Here is a 21,374-nt window from a genome sequence, read left to right on the forward strand (position 1 = left end):
GGACTAGCTTAATGGTAAAAAACTGGGCGGCATGGACTGGTTGGCCGAAGGGCCTGTTTCCATGCTGTAAACTTCTATGATTCTATGATTCTATGAGTGGGGAGGGCTGACTGGTGGTGATTTAACCTGAGGGTCACCACACCTCAGGCGAGGGTTGAGAAATAACCTCAGCCGGTACGGGAATTGAACCACTGTTGGCCTCGCGATCACGATCCAGCTGTTCAGCCAACTGAGCTAAATCAGAACAGTGAAGCAGGCTCTCCTGCTCCTAAATTGAGTTCAAAAGTCATTTGCTCGTCAGGGGTAAACTCCTGGAGCTGAAAATCTGTGATTGGCGGAATATTCATTTCTGTCCAGACATCAATGTTGCCAGACATGATGCAATTGCACTCTTAGTGTATTAACCCCATTTTATTATATACATTTAAATTCCACCATCGACTGCCGTAGTGGGATTTGAACCCGTGCCCCCAGAGCACTAATGTGGGCCCCTGGATTACTAGTCCAGTGATGTTACCACTAAGCCACTGCCTCCCCATAAATACAGAACTCCCCACTTTCCTATTGTAGGTTATACCACCACTGGTGGCCATCATAAAGATAAATGGTTACGACCACCTCTGTAGGGAACAAAGAACAAAGAAAAGGACAGCACAGGAACAGGCCCTTCGGCCCTCCAAGCCTGCGCCGACCGTGCTGTCGTGTTGGGTGTTCCGCTATACAGACGAACCAACTCGGTTGTAGATGGTACAACTCTGTTTTATTACTCTTGATAACAACATCTGTAAACTTATGATTGTGGTTCGTAATTTACCCGTTAACCTGTGGACCCAGCCCTAACACTATCTTAGAGAGGCACTCAGCTCATGGTGTCTGTCTGAGTGGCACGCTGTGAGCTCTGTGCCCTGAGCTGTCTCCTGCTGGAATGAGCGGGAACTGTGGTGTTCCCCGTTTTATAGTGCGTGCGCTCTCACTGGTGATTGGCTGTGATGTTGCGTGTGTGTTGGATTGGTCCGTTGATCTGTCCATCAGTGTGTATGTGTGTTTGCACCATGATATGTTTATCTGAATATCATGACATCCCCCTTTTTACCAGAATATGTGCCTATGTGGTAATAAATATTGGTGTGTACTGAGTGCAGCTGAATATGTGTGTGCAATATCTACAACATGTACATGAGGCTAAACTACATACATAGGAAGGTGTCAGGTGCAACATCGCAACGAGGTTGTGCCACAAACAAAACAAGTGCAATCATCAAATATGGAAAGAGAACTCCTGGAACGACAAAAAGAGAAACACATTAACATTGTGGCATAACACTTTAGTGAGTCCACTGTGCAAACAGTCTCATAAGTCCAGCCTAGTAGGTGGGCGACGAATTCGGGTTGACCGCCTCAAGGGTGGGTCAGGATCCACCGGCTGAGGAATGGGCCTGGCCATGGGCGATAGAGGAATAGGCATAAGTGGCAGGAAGCTCCACGAAGTCGACATCAGGGACAACAGGAGGGCGTGGCACCGGTGCATGATCATGTAGCGAGCGTGGAAGCAGCCGAAGAGCCGGCGATTATGCCGGCGAATGGAGCCATCAGGCATGCGAACCAGGAACGAACGGGGAGCCACGTGGCGGAGAACCTCGGCAGTTGCCGACCAGCCACCCTCTGGTAGGTGGATGCGGACGTTGTCTCCAGGCGCCAGGGCAGGAAGATCAGTTGCCCGAGTGTCATGTGCAACCTTCTGCTGAGCACGCTGCTGTCGCATCCTTTGCAGTACTGGAGCATGGTCGGGTTTAGGAACATGAATGGACGGCACAGTGGTCCTGAGGGTGCGACCCATCAACAGCTGGGCTGGTGAGAGGCCTGTGGACAGTGGGGCCGAGCGATAGGCCAGCAGGGCTAAACAGAAGTCAGATCCGGCATCAGCAGCCTTGCAGAGGAGCCGCTTGACGATATGGACGCCCTTTTCCGCCTTGCCATTGGACTGGGGGTGCAGAGGTCTGGGCATCATGTGTGTGAAGTCATACGAAGCGGCAAAAGAAGACCATTCTTGGCTCGCAAAACAGGGCCCATTGTCCGACATGACGGTAAGCGGAATGCCATGGCGAGCGAAGGTTTCCTTGCATGCCCTGATGATGTCAAGTCGTGCAGGCGTACGACCTCTGGATAATTTGAAAAATAATCAGTTATGATGACGTAGTCCCTGCCGAGCGCATGATAGAGGTCCACACCCACCTTCGCCCAGGGGGACGTTACCAACTCATGGGGCTGAAGCGTCTCAGGGGGGTTGCGCCGGCTGAAACCTTTGGCAGGTGGGGTAGTTGAGCACCATGTTGGCGATGTCGTCGCTGATGCCCGGCCAGTACACAGCCTCTCGGGCCCTCCACCTGCACTTCTCAACCCCCGAGATGGCCTTTGTGTAATTGTTCGAGGACAAGCCGGTGCATGCTGTGTGGGATCACAATCCGGTCCAGCTTTAGGAGGACACCGTCAATGACGGCCAAGTCGTCCCGGACATTGTAGAATTGTGGGCACTGCCCCTTGAGCCACCCTTCCGTCATGTGGCGCATCACACGTTGTAGAAGGGGGTCAGCCGCAGTCACCCGGCGAATACGGGCCAGACTTGCATCAGTAGCTGGCAGATTGGCCGAAGTGAAGGCCACATGCACTTCGACCTGACAGACGAACCCCTCCCGATTCGGGCGGTGTGCTCACTGCTCTGGACAGGGCATCCACGATGATGAGGCCCTTTCCCGGGGTGTAGACCAGTTGGAAGTCGTACCTCCGGAGCTTGAGCAGAATGCGCTGGAGGCGAGGGGTCATCTCATTCAGGTCCTTTTGTATGATGCCGACCAGGGGGCGGTGGTCGGTTTCCACGGTGAACTGAGGGAGACCATACACGTAGTCGTGGAATTTATCTATGCCGGTTAACAAACCCAGGAACTCCTTCTCAATCTGCGCATAGCGCTGTTCTGTGGGGGTCATGGCCCGCGAGGCATAGGCGACAGGGGCCCATGATGCAGTGTCATCCCGTTGCAGGAGTACCACCCCAATGCGGACTGGCTGGCATCAGTCGAGATCTTTGTATCTCGAGAAGTGTCGAAGAACGCCAAGACAGGGGCTGTGGTGAGCTTAATCTTGAGCTCCTCCCATTCCTTCTGGTATGCGGGCAGCCACTGGAACTCCGTAGTCTTCTTCACTAGGTGGAGAAGAGCCGTTGTGTGGGAGGCAAGGTTGGGAATAAACTTCCCCAGGAAGTTGACCATCCCGAGAAAGTGTAGCACTGCCTTCTTGTCTGCCGGCTTTGGCATGGCTGCAATAGCTGTCACTTTGTCTGCATCCGGACGCACCCCTGACCGGGATATGTGGTCCTCCAGAAACTTTAGCTCAGTTTGGCCAAAAGAACACTTGTCTCGGTTGAGGCGCAGGCCGTGTTCTCGTATCCGAGCAAAGACGCGCTGGAGACGACTGATGTGCTCCTGTGGTGTGGTGGACCAGATGATGACGTTGTCAACATAGACGCGCACACCCTTCGATGCCCTCCATCATCTGTTCCATGATTCTGTGAAACACCTCGGATGCCGAGATGATGCCAAACGGCATTCTGTTGTAGCAGAACCTGCCAAAGGGAGTGTTGAAGGTGCACAGCTTCCTGCTGGACTCATCCAGTTGAATCTGCCAAAAACCCTTTGAGGCATCAAGCTTTGTAAAAATTTGAGCTCGGGCCATTTCGCTCGTGATCTCTTCCCGTTTGGGTATGGGGTAGTGTTCCCTCATGATGTTATTGTTCAGGTCTTTCGGGTCGATGCTGATCCGGATTTCGCCAGAGGGCTTTTTTACGCACACCATGGAGCTGACCCATGGCGTGGGCTCCGTGACCCGGGAAAGCACTCCTTGGTCCTGGAGATCCTGCAGCTGCTGCTTGAGGCGGTCCTTGAGTGGTGCTAGGACTCTACGAGGTGCGTGAATGACCGGGGTGGCGTCCGGTTTGAGCCGTATTCTGTAAGTGTAGGGCAGTGTGCCCATGCTCTCGAAAACCTCCCGGTTGTGGACGAGGAGTGAGTGGAGCTGTGCCCTAAAGTCTGTATCCGGGAAGTCGGACGTGCCTTCTGGAGACAGAGTGTGTGCCCGCTGAACGAGGTGGAGAACCTTGCACGCCTGTGCGCCTAGCAGGGAGTCCTTCGAGGATCCAACTATCTCAAAGGACAGTGTGGCTGTGTATGCATTGTGTGTAACCTCGAGCTGGCAGGACCCCATGGCCGGGATAACGTTCCCGTTGTAATCGACCACCTGACAGCGGGATGGCCGAATCGGTGGTTTGACCTTCAAGGTGTAGAAGGCTGACCATGCAATAAGGTTGGCGGAGGCACCAGTGTCTAGACGGAATGTGATTGGTGATCGGTTGACCATTAGGGTGGCACACCATTCATCACCCGGATGAACGCTGTTCACTGGCATCGGCTGGTGGGTCCTCCTTGGGGACATCCGATTGCTGTCAATGACCGCAACGCGGAAGGCTTCCCGGTCGTCGGTATCACCGGTCTGTACATCGTCAGGGTATGACTCGGTGTATGGAGGCTGAATGGCCCGCACGTCCCTGCGAGGCTGGCGGAATTGGGGAGCGTTGGCAGGTTGAGCTGCTCGACAGCAGGTAGCGTAGTGGCCCATCTTGCCACAGCGGAGGCATTGTCGATTCTTTGCTGGACATTGCCGCTTTAAGTGTGCGGATCCACAGTTGCCGCACGTAGTGATGTCATGGCGTTCGTTGCACCACCGCGCATGCGCAGTTCGGTCCTGCGTAGAGCGCACCTGCGCGTCACGTCCCTCTGCGTCGACGTCTCTTTTGGCGCGTACAAGCGCGGGAGGCCTCGGAAAGCACGCGCAATGGCCGCCCTCATCCGGGCCGCGGGCCGGGAGGAACTCGATCGCCTGGACCCGCTCGGCCTCGTAGGATCCCTGCCGTGCCGATTCGGCCACCTGGAATTGGGAGTACCGGCTGGTCGCGTTTTCATGGAAGACGCAGGCTTCGATGGCGGTGGCTAGGGTGAGGCTCTTAATTTTGAGGAGCTGCTGGCGTAGGGTGTCCGAGGTGACCCCAAAAACTATCTGATCCCGAATCATGGAATCGGAGGTGGCCTCATAGCCGCAGGACTGCGCGAGGATACGGAGGTGTGTAAGGAAAGATTGAAAAGGCTCATCCTTACCCTGCAGGCGCCGCTGGAAGAGGTACCTCTCGAAGCTCTCGTTCACCTCGACGCTGAAGTGTTGCTCAAGTTTTAGAAGGACCGTCTTGTACTTCGTCTTGTCCTCACCTTCCGCGAACACCAGGGAGTTGTAGTTGTGGATGGCGTGTTGCCCCGCCGTGGAGAGGAGGAGGGCGATCTTCCTGGTGTCCGATGCATTCTCCCTGTCTGTGGCTTCTAGGAAGAGCTGGAAGCGCTGTTTAAACAGCTTCCAGTTGACGCCGAGATTTCCAGCGATTTGGAGCGGCTGCGGCGGGCTGATGGTGTCCATGGTGCAGGCTGGCGGATCTCTGAAGATGTGCAGGTAGGTCTCACAGTTGCTGGGTTTCAATCCTGGTACTATGTCGTGTTGAGTGTTCCGCTATACAGACGAACCAACACGGTTGTAGATGGTACAACTCTGTTTTATTACTTTTGATAACAACATCTGTAAACTTATGATTGTGGTTCGTACTTCACCAGCTAACCTGTGGACCCAGCCCGAACACTATCTTAGAGAGGCACTCAGCACATGGTGTATGTTTGAGCGGCTTCGCTGTGAGCTCTGTGCCCAGAGCTGTCTCCTGCTGGAATGAGCGGGAACTGTGATGTTCCCTGTTTTATAGTGCGTGTGCTCTCACTGGTGATTGGCTGTGGTGTTGAGTGTGTGTTGATTGGTCCGTTGATCTGTCCATCAGTGTGTGTGTGTGATTGCATCATGATGTTTATCTGAATATCATGACACATGCTGCCCGTCTAAACTAAAATCGTCTACACTTCCTGGGTCCGTATCCCTCTATTCCCATCCTATTCATGTATTTGTCAAGATGCCCCTTAAATGTCACTATCGTCCCTGCTTCCACCACCTCCTCCGGCAGCGAGTTCCAGGCACCCACTACCCTCTGTGTAAAAAACTTGCCTCGTACATCTCCTCTAAACCTTGCCCCTCTCACCTTAAACCTATGCCCCTAGTAATTGACCCCTCTACCCCGGGGAAAAGCCTCTGACTATCCACTCTGTCTATGCCCCTCATAATTTTGTATACCTCTATCAGGTCGCCCCTCAACCTCCGTCGTTCCAGTGAGAACAAACCGAGTTTAGAACATAGAACATAGAAAAATACAGCACAGAACAGGCCCTTCGGCCCACGATGTTGTGCCGAACCTTTGTCCTGGATTAATCATAGATTATCATAGAATTTACAGTGCAGAAGGGGGCCATTCGGCCCATCGAGACTGCACCGGCTCTTGGAAAGAGCACCCTACCCAAGGTCAACACCTCCACCCTATCCCCATAACCCAGTAACCCCACCCAACACTAAGGGCAATTTTGGACACTAAGGGCAATTTATCATGGCCAATCCACCTAACCTGCACATCTTTGGACTGTGGGAGGAAACCGGAGCACCCGGAGGAAACCCACACACACACGGAGAGGATGTGCAGACTCCGCACAGACAGTGACCCAAGCCGGAATCGAACCTGGGACCCTGGAGCTGTGAAGCAATTGTGCTATCCACAATGCTACCGTGCTGCCCTTAAGGACAAATAAATCTACACTATATCATTTTACCGTAATCCATGTACCTATCCAATAGCTGCTTGAAGGTCCCTAATGTTTCCGACTCAACTACTTCCACAGGCAGTGCATTCCATGCCCCCACTACTCTCTGGGTAAAGAACCTACCTCTGACATCCCCCTTATATCTTCCACCATTCACCTTAAATTTATGACCCCTTGTAATGGTTTGTTCCACCCGGGGAAAAAGTCTCTGACTGTCTACTCTATCTATTCCTCTGATCATCTTATAAACCTCTATCAAGTCGCCCCTCATCCTTCTCCGTTCGAATGAGAAAAGGCCTAGCACCCTCAACCTCTCCACGTAAGACCTACTCTCCATTCCAGGCAACATCCTGGTAAATCTCCTTTGCACCTTTTCCAAAGCTTCCAGATCCTTCCTAAAATGAGGCAGCCAGAACTGGACACAGTACTCCAAATGTGGCCTTACCAAGGTTTTGTCCAGCTGCATCATCACCTCACGGCTCTTAAATTCAATCCCTCTGTTAATGAACGCTAGCACACCATAGGCCTTCTTCACAGCTCTATCCACTTGAGGAGCAACTTTCAAAGATTTATGAACATAGACCCCAAGATCTCTCTGCTCCTCCACATTGCCAAGAACCCTACCGTTAACCCTGTATTCCGCATTCATATTTGTCCTTCCAAAATGGACAACCTCACACTTTTCAGGATTAAACTCCATCTGCCACTTCGCAGCCCAGCTCTGCATCCTATCTATGTCTCTTTGCAGCCGACAACAGCCCTCCTCACTATCCACAACATCACCAATCTTCGTATCGTCTGCAAATTTACTGACCCACCCTCCAACTCCCTCATCCAAGTCATTAATGAAAATCACAAACAGCAGAGGACCTAGAACTGATCCCTGTGGTACGCCACTGGTAACTGGGATCCAGGCTGAATATTTACCATCCACCACCACTCTCTGACTTCTATCGGTTAGCCAGTTCACTATCCAACTGGCCAAGTTACCCACTATCCCATGCCTCCTTACTTTCTGCATAAGCCTACCATGGGGAACCTTATCAAATGCCTTACTAAAATCCATGTGCACGACATCCATTGCTTTACCTTCATCCACATGCTTGGTCACCTCCTCAAAGAATTCAATAAGACTTGTAAGGCAAGACCTACCCCTCACAAATCCGTGCTGACTATCCCTAATCAAGCAGTGTCTTTCCAGATGCTCAGAAATCCTATCTCTCAGTACCCTTTCCATTACTTTGCCTACCACCGAAGTAAGACTAACTGGCCTGTAATTCCCAGGGTTATTCGTATTCACTTTTCTGAACAGAGGCACGACATTCGCCACTCTCCAATCCCCTGGTACCACCCCTGTTGACAGTGAGGATGAAAAGATCATTGCCAACGGCTCTGCAATTTCATCTCTTGCTTCCCATCGAATCCTTGGATATATCCCGTCAGGCCCGGGGGACTTGTCTATCCTCAGGTTTTTCAAAATGCCCAACACATCTTCCTTCCTAACAAGTATTTCCTCGAGCTTACCAGTCTGTTTCACACTGTCCTTTCCAACAATATGGCCCCTCTCATTTGTAAATACTGAAGAAAAGTACTCGTTCAAGACCTCTCCTATCTCTTCAGACTCAATACACAATCTCCCGCTACTGTCCTTGATCGGACCTACCCTCGCTCTAGTCATTCTCATACTTCTCACATATGTGTAAAAGGCCTTGGGGTTTTCCTTGATCCTACCCGCCAAAGATTTTTCATGCCCGCTCTTAGCTCTCCTAATCCCTTTCTTCAGTTCCCTCCTGGCTATCTTATATCCCTCCAGCGCCCTGCCTGAACCTTGTTTCCTCAGCCTTACATAAGTCTCCTTCTTCCTCTTAACAAGACATTCAACCTCTCTTGTCAACCATGGTTCCCTCACTCGACCATCTCTCCCCTGCCTGACAGGAACATACATATCAAGGACACGTAGTACCTGTTCCTTGAACATGTTCCACATTTCACTTGTGTCTTTCACTGACAGCCTATGTTCCCAACTTATGCACTTCAATTCTTGTCTGACAACATCGTATTTACCCTTCCCCCAATTGTAAACCTTGCCCTGTTGCACGTACCTATCCCTCTCCATTACTAAAGTGAAAGTCACAGAATTGTGGTCACTATCTCCAAAATGCCCCCTCACTAACAAATCTATCACTTGCCCTGGTTCATTACCAAGTACGAAATCCAATATGGCCTCCCCTCTGGTCGGACAATCTACATACTGTGTTAGAAAAGCTTCCTGGACACACTGGACAAACACCACCCCATCCAAACTATTTGATCTAAAGAGTTTCCACTCAATGTTTGGGAAGTTAAAGTCACCCATGACTACTACCCTGTGACTTCTGCACCTTTCCAAAATCTGTTTCCCAATCTGTCCCTCCACATCTCTGCTACTATTGGGGGGCCTATAGAAAACTCCCAACAAGGTGACTGCTCCTTTCCTATTTCTGACTTCAACCCATACTACCTCAGTAGGCAGATACTCCTCGAACTGCCTTTCTGCAGCTGTTATACTATCTCTAATTAACAATGCAACCCCCCCCCCCCCCCCACACCTCTTTTACCACCCTCCCTAATCTTATTGAAACATCTATAACCAGGGACCTCCAACAACCATTTCTGCCCCTCTTCTATCCAAGTTTCCGTGATGGCCACCACATCGTAGTCCCAAGTACCGATCCATGCCTTAAGTTCACCCACCTTATTCCTGATGCTTCTTGCGTTGAAGTATACACACTTCAACCCATCTCCGTGCCTGCAAGTACTCTCCTTTGTCAGTGTTCCCTTACCCACTGCCTCATTACATGCTTTGGCGTCCTGAATATCGGCTACCTTAGTTACTGGGCGACAAATCCGGTTCCCATTCCCCTGCCAAATTAGTTTAAACCCTCCCGAAGGGTATTAGAAAACCTCCCTCCCAGGATATTGGTGCCCCTCTGGTTCAGATGCAACCCGTCCTGCTTGTACAGGTCCCACCTTCCCCAGAATGCGCTCCAATTATCTAAATACCTGAAGCCCTCCCTCCTACACCATTCCTGCAGCCACGTGTTCAGCTGCACTCTCTCCCTATTCCTCGCCTCGCTATCACGTGGCACCGGCAACAAACCAGAGATGACAACTCTGTCTGTCCTGGCTTTTAACTTCCAGCCTAACTCCCTAAACTCGTTTATTACCTCCACACCCTTTTTCCTACGTACGTCGTTGGTACCAATGTGCACCACGACTTCTGGCTGCTCCCCCTCCCCCGGAAGGATCCTGAAGACATGATCCGAGACATCACTGGCCCTTGCACCCGGGAGGCAACATACCTTCCGGGAGTCTCGCTCGCGACAACAGAATCTCCTATCTATTCCCCTAACCATTGAATCTCCTGCAACTATTGCTTTTCTATTCTCCCCCCTTCCCTTCTGAGCCCCAGAGCCAGACTCAGTGCCAGAGACCTGGCCGCTAGAGCCTTCCCCCGGTAGGTCATCCCCCCCCCAACAGCATCCAAAACGGTATACTTGTTTTGAAGGGGAACGGCCACGAGGGATCCCTGCACTGTCTGCCCGTTCATTTTCCTTCCCCTGACTGTAACCCAGCTACTCTTGTCCTGTATCTTGGGTGTGGTTACATCCTTGTAACTCTTATCTATAACCCCCTCTGCCTCCCGGATGATCCGAAGTTCATCCAGCTCCAGCTCCAGTTCCCTAACACGGTCTCTGAGGAGGTGGAGCTGGGTGAACTGCCTGCAGGTATAGTCAGCAGGGACACCGGTGGTATCCCTCACAACCCACATCCTACAGGAGGAGCATGCAACTGGCGTAGCCTCCATCCCCTCTTACCTTACAGAATATAGCTGCCCTGTGCACCAACTGGATCTCCGCCCTCCGACTCTGCTCCCAGTCAGTTGCACTCTCTGTAAACTCCTGGCTCCCTTCTCGCTCTTTGCAGAAATGTAGGAAACAAAATGAAAGGAGCACCTTACTCCTTCCTCACCTAACTCCCTCAGTCACCAAACTCTCACTATAGCACTCAAATGCACCAAATTCAGCACCCCCTCAGTCACCAAACTCTCACTATAGCACTCAAAGGCACCAAATTCAGCACCCCCTCAGTCACCAAACTCTCACTATAGCACTCAAAGGCACCAAATTCAGCACTCAGTGCAAACAAAGTCTGCACTGTAGGGGATCACTTTTATCCTGTGAATCTAGCCTTGGAAAACTGGCCTAATCCAATTAACTAATTAACAAGCTCCAGCTGCAAGTGCCTACAAGTAGAACCTTTGTTTAAAGCTGATTGAAAATTCACCTTCTTCTAAATTAAACAACTTGAAGGTGAATGCTGCACAGTCTCCTGCCTAATCCCCACCCTTTACCTGCCCTACTTTCTGTCCTCCCAGCCCTGTGCCTGTGGTGGGAGTGGAATTACCTGAGGCCTGGTGCTGTAGGCCCCCTCCTGGGGTGAAGGCTCTGCTGCCTGCCTCTGTCCTCCCACCCCTCTGCCTGAGGTGGGAGTGGGAACATCCAGGGGCCTTTTGCTGCAGGCCCCCGCCTGGGGTGAAGGCCCTGCTGCCTGCCTCTGTCCTCCCACCCCTCCGCCTGAGGTGGGAGTGGGACCACCTGGGACTACAGACCCAGCCTTCTGTCCTCCCACCCCTCTGCCTGAGGTGGGAGTAGGATCATCCAGGGCTGCAGGCCCAGCCTTCTGTCCTCCCACCCCTCTGCCTGAGGTGGGAGTGGGACCACCTGCGACTGCAGGCCCGGCCTTCTGTCCTCCCACCCCTCTGCCTGAGGTGGGAGTGGGACCATCCGGGCTGCAGGCCCAGCCTTCTGTCCTCCCACCCCTCTGCCTGAGGTGGGACTGGGACCATCCGGGCTGCAGGCCCAGCCTTCTGTCCTCCCACCCCTCTGCCTGAGGTGGGACTGGGACCATCCGGGCTGCAGGCCCAGGCTTCAGTCCTCCCACCCCTCTGCCTGAGGTGGGAGTGGGACCATCCGGGCTGCAGGCCCAGCCTTCAGTCCTCCCACCCCTCTGCCTGAGGTGGGAGTGGGACCATCCGGGCTGCAGGCCCAGCCTTCTGTCCTCCCACCCCTCTGCCTGAGGTGGGACTGGGACCATCCGGGCTGCAGGCCCAGCCTTCTGTCCTCCCACCCCTCTGCCTGAGGTGGGACTGGGACCATCCGGGCTGCAGGCCCAGCCTTCAGTCCTCCCACCCCTCTGCCTGAGGTGGGAGTGGGACCATCCGGGCTGCAGGCCCAGCCTTCTGTCCTCCCACCCCTCTGCCTGAGGTGGGAGTGGGACCACCTGCGACTGCAGGCCCGGCCTTCTGTCCTCCCACCCCTCTGCCTGAGGTGGGAGTGGGACCAACTGGGGCTGCAGCAAAATACTTTATTTCGGGCCCCTGCAGGGCTGAAGAGTCCGCCTTTCTACCACCTGTGGCGCGAGTGGGGCAGCTTTGGACATTAACCTTGGGCCCCTCCAGGGCTGAAGAATGCTGCCCCATTCTTCTGCAGCGCCTTCCCTTGTGGCAACTGTGCTTAAGGTGTCACGTCCCTACCTCCTTTCCCCTTTCATTGTTTTACGCGCGGCCGGGTCGTACCAGGGGTGGGCAAGGCCAGCACCCCTGGGGCATCCTCCACTCTGCCAGGGGCAGGGCGACCAAGCACTTATGCGGGGGCGGCAGCCTCTTGACCTTCCGCTGCCTCTGCGGCCCCCACGTCCTTCCGCCTACTAATGCAGCGACTGGGGGTGAAGTGCTATGCCCGCGGGCACCCGTGCGATGGCCGCGGTTGTCGGCCCCTCGGCCATCGTAGCCGCCTCGTGGATGTACGGCAAGGCCGTGTTTTTCCTGCGGGCCGAGCAGGCGGTCCACCGGGCCCTGGAAAGGGGGCTCACGGTGGGTGGGACACACGTGGCGGTGGACCCGCTGGAGGCCACCGCCGAGCATGTCGTTCTTTCAAACGTCCCGCCCTACCTCCCCACCGAGCTCCTCCTCCCCCATCTCAACCTACTGGGGGAGGTCAGGTCCGGGGTGGCGCCGCTGACGCTCGGCCTTTGGGACCCCTCCCTCCGCCATGTAAACTCCTTCCGGCGACAGGTTTTTATCCGCCTGACCCAGGAGGAGGTCACCGAGGGAGGTTTTGTGGTCACCCACCAAGGGGAGGACCACAAGGTATTTTGGTCAGCGGACGGCATGCGGTGCCATGCCTGCAGAGGGCGGGGGCATATTCGCCGGAATTGCCCCACCCTAACGGCCGCCGCCAACACCACCTCTGCGGTGGCTGCGGCAGGCACTGCCCCCCTCGTCTCTACCACCTCATCATCTGCCCAGCAGCCGGCCCCCGATAACACCGCGGCTGCTGGCAGGGGGGGGAGGGGGGGGGGAAGCCTCCGCTAGACCAGAGGCAGCCCAAAAAGGCAAAAAAGAAGACGGCACGGCGGTCGGAAAGGACCCATTCACTCCTTGGCCCCATCACGGGTACTGACCCCTTGCTCGCTTCAATCAATTTCAAGGCCACAGCCTCACCTCGGGTTACCGCCGCCTCACAAAAACATGAGGGGCCCGGAGAGACCACCACATTTCGGTGGTAGGCAAAGTAATGGAAAGGGTACTGAAGGATAGGATTTCTGAGCACCTGGAAAGACACTGCTTGATTAGAGATAGTCAGCACGGATTTGTGAGGGGTAGGTCTTGCCTTACAAGTCTCGCTGAATTCTTTGAGGAGGTGACCAAGCATGTGGATGAAGGTAAAGCAGTGGATGTAGTGTACATGGATTTTAGTAAGGCATCGGATAAGGTTCCCCATGGTAGGCTTCTGCAGAAAGTAAGGAGGCATGGGATAGTGGGAAATTTGGCCAGTTGGATAACAAACTGGCTAACCGATAAAAGTCAGAGAGTGGTGGTGGATGGCAAATATTCAGCCTGGATCCCAGTTACCAGTGGCGTACCGCAGGGATCAGTTCTGGGTCCTCTGCTGTTTGTGATTTTCATTAATGACTTGGATGAGGGAGTTGAAGGGCGGGTCAGTAAATTTGCAGACGATACGAAGATTGGTGGAGTTGTGGATAGTGAGGAGGGCTGTTGTCGGCTGCAAAGAAACATAGATAGGATGCAGAGCTGGGCTGAGAAGTGGCAGATGGAGTTTAACCCTGAAAAGTGTGAGGTTGTCCATTTTGGAAGGACAAATATGAATGTGGAATACAGGGTTAACGGTAGAGTTTTTGGCAATGTGGAGGAGCAGAGAGATCTTGGGGTATCTGTTCATACATCTTTGAAAGTTGCCACTCAAGTGGATAGAGCTGTGAAGAAGGCCTATGGTGTGCTCGCGTTCATTAACAGAGGGATTGAATTTAAGAGCCGTGAGGTGATGATGCAGCTGTACAAAACAAAGGCCACATTTGGAGTACTGTGTACAGTTCTGGTCACCTCATTTTAGGAAGCATGTGGAAGCTTTGGAAAAGGTGCAAAGAAGATTTACCAGGATGTTACCTGGAATGGAGAGTAGGTCTTACGAGGAAAGGTTGAGGGTGCTAGGCCTTTTCTCATTAGAAAGGAGAAGGATGAGGGGCGACTTGATAGAGGTTTATAAGATGATCAGGGGAATAGATAGAGTAGACAGTCAGAGACATTTTCCCCGGGTGGAACAAACCATTACAAGGGGACATAAATTTAAGGTGGAAGATATAGGAGGGATATCAGAGGTAGGTTCTTTACCCAGAGAGTAGTGGGGGCATGGAATGCACTGCCTGTGGAAGTAGTTGAGTCGGAAACATTAGGGACCTTCAAGCAGCTATTGGATAGGTACATGGATGACGGTAAAATGATATAGTGTAGATTTATTTGTTCTTAAGGGCAGCACGGTAGCATTGTGGATGGCACAATTGCTTCACAGCTCTAGGGTCCCAGGTTCGATTCCGGCTTGGGTCACTGTCTGTGTGGAGTCTGCACGCTCTCCCCGTGTGTGCGTCGGTTTCCTCCGGGTGCTCCGGTTTCCTCCCACAATCCAAAGATGTGCAGGGTAGGTGGATTGGCCATGATAAATTGCCCTTCGTGTCCAAAATTGCCCTTGGTGTTGGGTGGGGGTGTTGAGTTTGGGTAGGGAGCTCTTTCCAAGAGCCGGTGCAGACTCAGGGGGCCGAATGGCCTCCTTCTGCACTGTAAATTCAATGATAATCTATGATTAATCTAGGACAAAGGTTCGGCACAACATCGTGGGCCAAAGGGCCTGTTCTGTGCTGTATTTTCTATGTTCTATGTTCACATGGGCTCCGGGGAGCGGTGGGGAGCCTGTGTTTGGCCCCGAGCTGGAGGGGTTGCACCGGCCTCGCCACGGCCCCAGGAACTGGGCGATGCTGCCGAGGGCCCTCCAGCGGTGGAGGTCCTGCAGCAAGCTGGGACTGTCCCCCGCAAGCGTCGCCTGTCTGAGCCGGAGGAGGTGGTGGGTCTCGCTGCCCCCTCCCCGGGCGAGCGGGGTTGTGTGTCTCCGGTGTTTATTCCCATCACCCTGACGCCCAGCCCCGTTCGAAAGAAAGCCAGGGCGGTCTCCAAGGCCGCCCGGGCGTCTGAGCTGCCGTCAGCCCCCGAGCAGGGAGACCCGGGGTCGGGCGGAGACGTGACCCCCCCGAGGGCTCGTTCCGCCCGGTGGGGTTTTACTCCTCGGTCACCTCCTTTTGTTCATCGCCGGGGGCCGGCGGCAGCCTCCGGAGCCCCAATATATTCGGGTCGTTGGCGGGCGACGGCGAGGAAGGCTCCCTGCTCACCACAACATTGCAAACGATGCCAGGGAGCCCAGGTTCCATCCCGGAGCTGTTCCCGGGGGTTTTCCCGGGTCTCTCTGAGGGCCCGGCATCGGCGGTGGTGGCGGGGTCGGAGCCGCCGCCACCCACGGACCCTGAGCCACGGGGGGAGCCTGCGAGGGACCCGCCTGAGGACGATCCTGGGGGTGGGATCGACTCGGGCCTAGGGCTAGCCGGTGGGCCCGTGTTGCCCGCCACACTCCATGTGGCGGGGGACTCGGGCTCGGGTGGTGACCATTCGGAGGAGGAAGGCTGCTCAGTGACGGGTGAGGAGGAGGATTTAGATGCTCTCTGCAGCGAGGCAGAGGGCGCCCTCACACCCGGCACCGAGTTGCCCCTCATCCTCTCGGGAGAACTCCGAGCTTTCCTGAAAACGCATCACGGTCACCAGGACTGTGTGCGGCTGGCCCTGGACAGCTGGGGAAATCTGGGGCTGCTCCTTGAGTCCGCCCGCGGCTATGCCAGAGACGCCCGGGATTTCGATCAGGACCAGGGGGAGCAGCGCCAAGCTGTTCTCTTCCTCGCGGGGCTCCTGAGGGAGTGGAGCGGAACGTCCACTCCCTCTGTGCACTGAGGTGATTGGTGACGGATACACGCTACAACTGACATGGAGGTAACCATAGCCAGCCTGAACATCAACGGCAGCAAGGACGCACATCGCCGTTTCCAGTGCTTCTCCATCCTTCGGGACGGAAAGTACGGGGTGTGCTTCCTGCAGGAAACCCAGGCCATTCCGGGTGACGAAGCTCAGTGGACCCTGGAGTGGCAAGGGGGAGTCTTCATGAGTCACCTGGCCCCACACCCTCCAGGACAAGGACCGGAGTCCAGCGCAGCTCGCCGGCGGTGGTGAAGTTGAGGGACCTGGTTAGGGCCTTCGACTTGGTGGATGTCTGGCGGACTCTCCATCCTGAATTGCGGGTGTGCACCTTTGTGCGGCCTCCGTTCAGAGCGTCCAGAATCAACCGTCTTTATATTTCCAAGACGTACTTGCCCAGCGTTCCGACGGCCTCCATGGAGCAGGTGCCGAGCTCGGATCACCACCTGGTGTGGGCGGGTCTCGCCCCGTCCCCCGCTCAGACACGGTCCGCGTACTGGCACTTTAACAACCTGCTGCTGGAGGACGAGCGGTTCCTGGACGCGTTTCGCCGTTTCTGGGCCGGCTGGAGAAGGAAGCGGGGTGGCTTCCCCTCCTTGCGGCAATGGTGGGACGTGGGCAAGACTCACGTCCGCACCTTCTGTTAGGGGTACACGAAGTGGTCTACGGCGGGGCGGAACTCCACGATCGCCAAATTGGCTGAGGAACTCTTCGATCTGGAATCATGTCTTGCTCAGCCCGATGAGGACCCGGCTTGGGGGCAGGTGTACAGGGAGAAGAGGGGCGCACTGCGGGATCTGCAACTTGCCGGGTCCCGCGGCGCATACGTGCGGTCGCGGATCCGTCTCCTGACGGACATGGGCCGCGGCTTCCCCTTCTTCTACTCGCTGGGAAGAGGACGCGGGGCCTGTCGGCAGATTTCTACGCTGCTGGCCGACGACCGGTCCCTCGTCTCGGATCCGGAGGGGGTCAGGACCCTGATTAGGGACTTTTATTCCGACCTCTTCTCTCCGGATCCGTCCAGCGAGGTTGCTTGCAGAGTTCTGTGGGAGGACCTGCCGCAGGTCGGCCCGGGGGACGCCAGGAGGCTCGATCAAATCATCAACCTCCAAGAGCTGACCGGCGCCCTGGACAGGGCTGGACGGGCTGACCGTGGAGTTCTTCAGGGCGTCCTGGGACGTCCTGTGGAGCGACTATGCGGGGGTCCTGGGGGAATGTATTGCGACCGGGGAGATGCCCCTTTCATGGCGCAAGGCCGTGATTGCCCTGCTGCCCAAGAAGGGGGATCTCCGCCTGCTTAAAAACTGGCGACCGGTCTCCCTCCTCAGCACGGACTACAAAATCTTTGCCAAGGCGATGTCTTTACGCCTTGGCCCCGTGCTGGACCACATGATCCACCCTGACCAGTCCTACACAGCCCCGGACCGAACCATTTATGATAACATCCATTTGGTCTGGGACGTTATTCATTTTACCCAGAGGACTGGTATACAAAGAACAAAGAACAAAGAAATATACAGCACAGGAACAGGCCCTTCGGCCCTCCAAGCCCGTGCCGACCATGCTGCCCGACTAAACTACAATCTTCTACACTTCCTGGGTCCGTATCCCTCTATTCCCATCCTATTCATGTATTTGTCAAGATGCCCCTTAAATGTCACTATCGTCCCTGCTTCCACTACCTCCTCCGGTAGCGAGTTCCAGGCACCCACTACCCTCTGCGTAAAAAACTTGCCTCGTACATCTACTCTAAACCTTGCCCCTCTCACCTTAAACCTATGCCCCCTAGTAATTGACCCCTCTACCCTGGGGAAAAGCCTCTGACTATCCACTCTGTCTATGCCCCTCATAATTTTGTAGACCTCAATCAGGTCACCCCTCAACCTCCTTGGTTCCAGTGAGAACAAACCGAGTTTATTCAACCGCTCCTCATAGCTAATGCCCTCCATACCAGGCAACATTCTGGTAAATCTCTTCTGCACCCTCTCTAAAGCCTCCACATCCTTCTGGTAGTGTGGCGACCAGAATTGAACACTATACTCCAAGTGTGGCCTAACTAAGGTTCTATACAGCTGCAACATGACTTGCCAATTCTTATACTCAATGCCCCGGCCAATGAAGGCAAGCATGCCGTATGCCTTCTTGACTACCTTCTCCACCTGTGTTGCCCCTTTCAGTGACCTGTGGACCTGTACTCCTAGATCTCTTTGACTTTCAATACTCTTGAGAAGGTATGTCGAGTGCCTTCCTGTCTCTTGACCAGGAGAAGGCGTTCGACAGGGTGGGACACGAGTACTTGCTCGGGACTCTGCGAGCTTTTGGGTTCGGGTGGCATTGTGCCGCCCGGATCCGATTACTGTCCGCCGCCTCAGAGTGTCTGATTAAGATTAACGGGTCCCTGACGGCGCCCTTTCACTTTGGGAGAGGAGTGCGTCAGGGCTGCCCCTTGTCCGGCCAACTTTATTCACTCTGCGTGGAGCCTTTCCTGTGCCTCCTGCGGAGGAGGTTGTCGGGGCTGGTTCTGCGCGAGCCGGACATGGCGGTGGTCCTCTCGGCTTACGCTGATGACGTGCTCCTCATGTTCACTGACCCCGGTGACCTGCGGAGGATGCGAGAGTGCCAGGCTGTCTACTCCGCCGCGTCCTCTGCTAGGATCAACTGGGCTAAATGTTCCGGACTCCTGGTCGGTCCGTGGCAGATGGACTCCCGCCCTGAGGAGCTCGGGCCCTTCAGCTGGAGTCGGACCAACAGCCTCTACTTGGGAGTCCATCTTTGCCCGGCAGAGGAAGCCTGGCCGGCGAACTGGCAGGAGCTGGAGACCAAGGTCACCGCTGGCCTGGGACGCTGGGCAGGACGGCTCCGAGTGCTGTCCCACAGGGGTCGAGTTCTTGTCATAAACCAGCTGATCGCCTCCATGCTGTGGTCCCGGCTGGTCACTGACTCCCCCCCCTGGCTTTGTCACACCATCCAGAGAACCCAGCTTCGGTTCCTCTGGGACAATCGACTGCACTGGGTCGCTGCGGAGGTTTGGAGTCTCCCGATTGCGGAGGGCGGTTTGGCGCTGGTGTGCCTTCACACCCAGGTCGCGACTTTCTGCCTTCAGACTCTGCAGCGATACCTGTACGTTGAGCCTCCTCCACGATGGTGCCCTGCCGATGGATTTCTTCCACCAGGTGCACGGCCTGAAGTACGGCATGCAGCTCCTGTTCGTTGACCAGAATGGTCTTCGGCACTCTTTGTTGGCGCTGCCCGTCTTGTACCAGGACCTTCTCAAAGTCTGGAACACGGTTGCCACGCGCCGCAGCTCTCCCCGTCAGGAGTAGTGGCTGTCGTAAGGGAGCCGCTGCTCAGGAATCCGCACCTCCGCCAATATCCATTCGGGTGGCTGGCGGAGCGGAGGGCTGTGGATGCCGGGGTGACCAGGATCGGGGACGTGCTGGGTGGCGGAGGGGCGGGCTGGATGACACCCTACAAGCTTGCCAGGCGTGGAGTGGTGTCTGTCCGGTGTGCGGCCAATGCTATCCTAGGCCTCAAAACGGTCGTGCTCGGCCCTGTAAGCACACTTGGACTTGAGACGGCGCAGTTGTATCCCATCTGAGCGGACCCCTGCTCGGATGGAATTCCACATTGGTCCCAAACCTCGGAACCATCCGCGGGTGCTGGTGCCCCACAGCCCCAGCCGCCTCGCGGAAATAACCTCCGTGCGCTTTCGCACTGCGCGGAGGGGTTTCCTGTACGGCCTGCTGCTGCACACCTTCCACCCCCTTTGCTCGCCCGCCGCCCGGACACGCCTTGGCGTACCTCATTGCCGTCCGGCAGTGGAGGTCCCCACTGGAGGTCCCTCTACGGAGCTTTCCTCCCCATAAAACTAGGGGTGGAGGGCGTTGTGCATGGCAGGGCTGTGCAACCATCGTTTAAACCACTTCACGGCTCTGCCAGAGACCTGCCACTTTTGCGGCCTGGTGGAGACCGTGGAGCATGTTGTCTGTCCCAGGCTGGACTCCCTTTTTGGTTTCTTGACAACGTTGTTGTTGAGGTTGTCTTTGCACTTCAGCCCCACGCTCCTGATCTACGGGCATCCGGTGGGGAGGGGGGGGCGGGAAAGGCGGAGGACCTCCTCGTGAACCTGCTCCTGGGCCTGGCCAAACTTGCCATCTATAGATCCAGGCAGCAGGCGACCGAGGGGGTCGTCCAGCCTGACTGTCTGCCCATCTACCGCGGCCTCATTCGCGGCCGGGTGTCCCTGGAGCGGGAGCATGCGGTGTCCACGGGCACACTCAAGGCGTTCCGTGCTCGGTGGGCACCGCAGGGGTTGGACTGCCTTATCGACCCGATTCTCACACTTTAATTTGACGGGTTTGTGATAAGTTTTTGGGCTGTGCTCCACTCGTTGTTTCGGGGCACTCCCCACTTTTGTTTTATCCATCAGTTCCTTTATGTTCTTTCCTTGGTTTTCATACCCAGCATCACGCCAGTGTCAGTGGTGGACGCTGGCTTAACTCCTGTACGTGTAGGTAAACGTACAGGTCATAATATCACAAAATTAAAAAAAAAAAATTGAAACAAAATAATAAAATAACAAAACACATACAAAAAAAAAATATCTATATAAATTAGAGTAGTAAGACCCTATAAAAGGTCTAAACCAAACAGCAACTTTTAAGTTTATTAACTAAATAAAAGAAAGACTAGACTTTAGATAGAAATGAACCCTTATACTCCCTCAGTCACCAAACTCTCACTATAGCACTCAAATGCACCAAATTCAGCACTCAGTGCAGAAGTTTATTCAACCTCTCCTCCATAATGCCCTCCATACCAGGCAACATCCTGGTAAATCTCTTCTGCACCCTCTCTAAAGCCTCCACATCCTTCTGGTAGTGTGGCGACCAGAATTGAACACTATACTCCAAGTGTGGCCTAACTAAGGTTCGATACAGCTGCAACATGACTTGCCAATTTTTATACTCAATGCCCCGGCCAATGAAGGCAAGCATGCCGTATGCCTTCTTGACTACCTTCTCCACCTGTGTAGCCCCTTTCAGTGATCTGTGGACCTGTACTCCTAGATCTCTTTGACTTTCAATACTCTTGTAGAAGATTGTAGTTTAGTCGGGCAGCATGGTCGGCACGGGCTTGGAGGGCCGAAGGGCCTGTTCCTGTGCTGTACATTTCTTTGTTCT

At 54.7% G+C, this 21,374-nt stretch overlaps 1 pseudogene; it reads left to right on the forward strand.

Moving 5' to 3' along the window:
- LOC140405337 (histone acetyltransferase KAT5-like) overlaps positions 1 to 21,374 on the forward strand; it is a 180,976-nt pseudogene that overhangs the window by 78,540 nt on the left and 81,062 nt on the right.

The sequence above is a fragment of the Scyliorhinus torazame genome, chromosome X, assembly GCF_047496885.1.
Source record: "Scyliorhinus torazame isolate Kashiwa2021f chromosome X, sScyTor2.1, whole genome shotgun sequence".
NCBI lineage: Eukaryota > Metazoa > Chordata > Chondrichthyes > Carcharhiniformes > Scyliorhinidae > Scyliorhinus > Scyliorhinus torazame.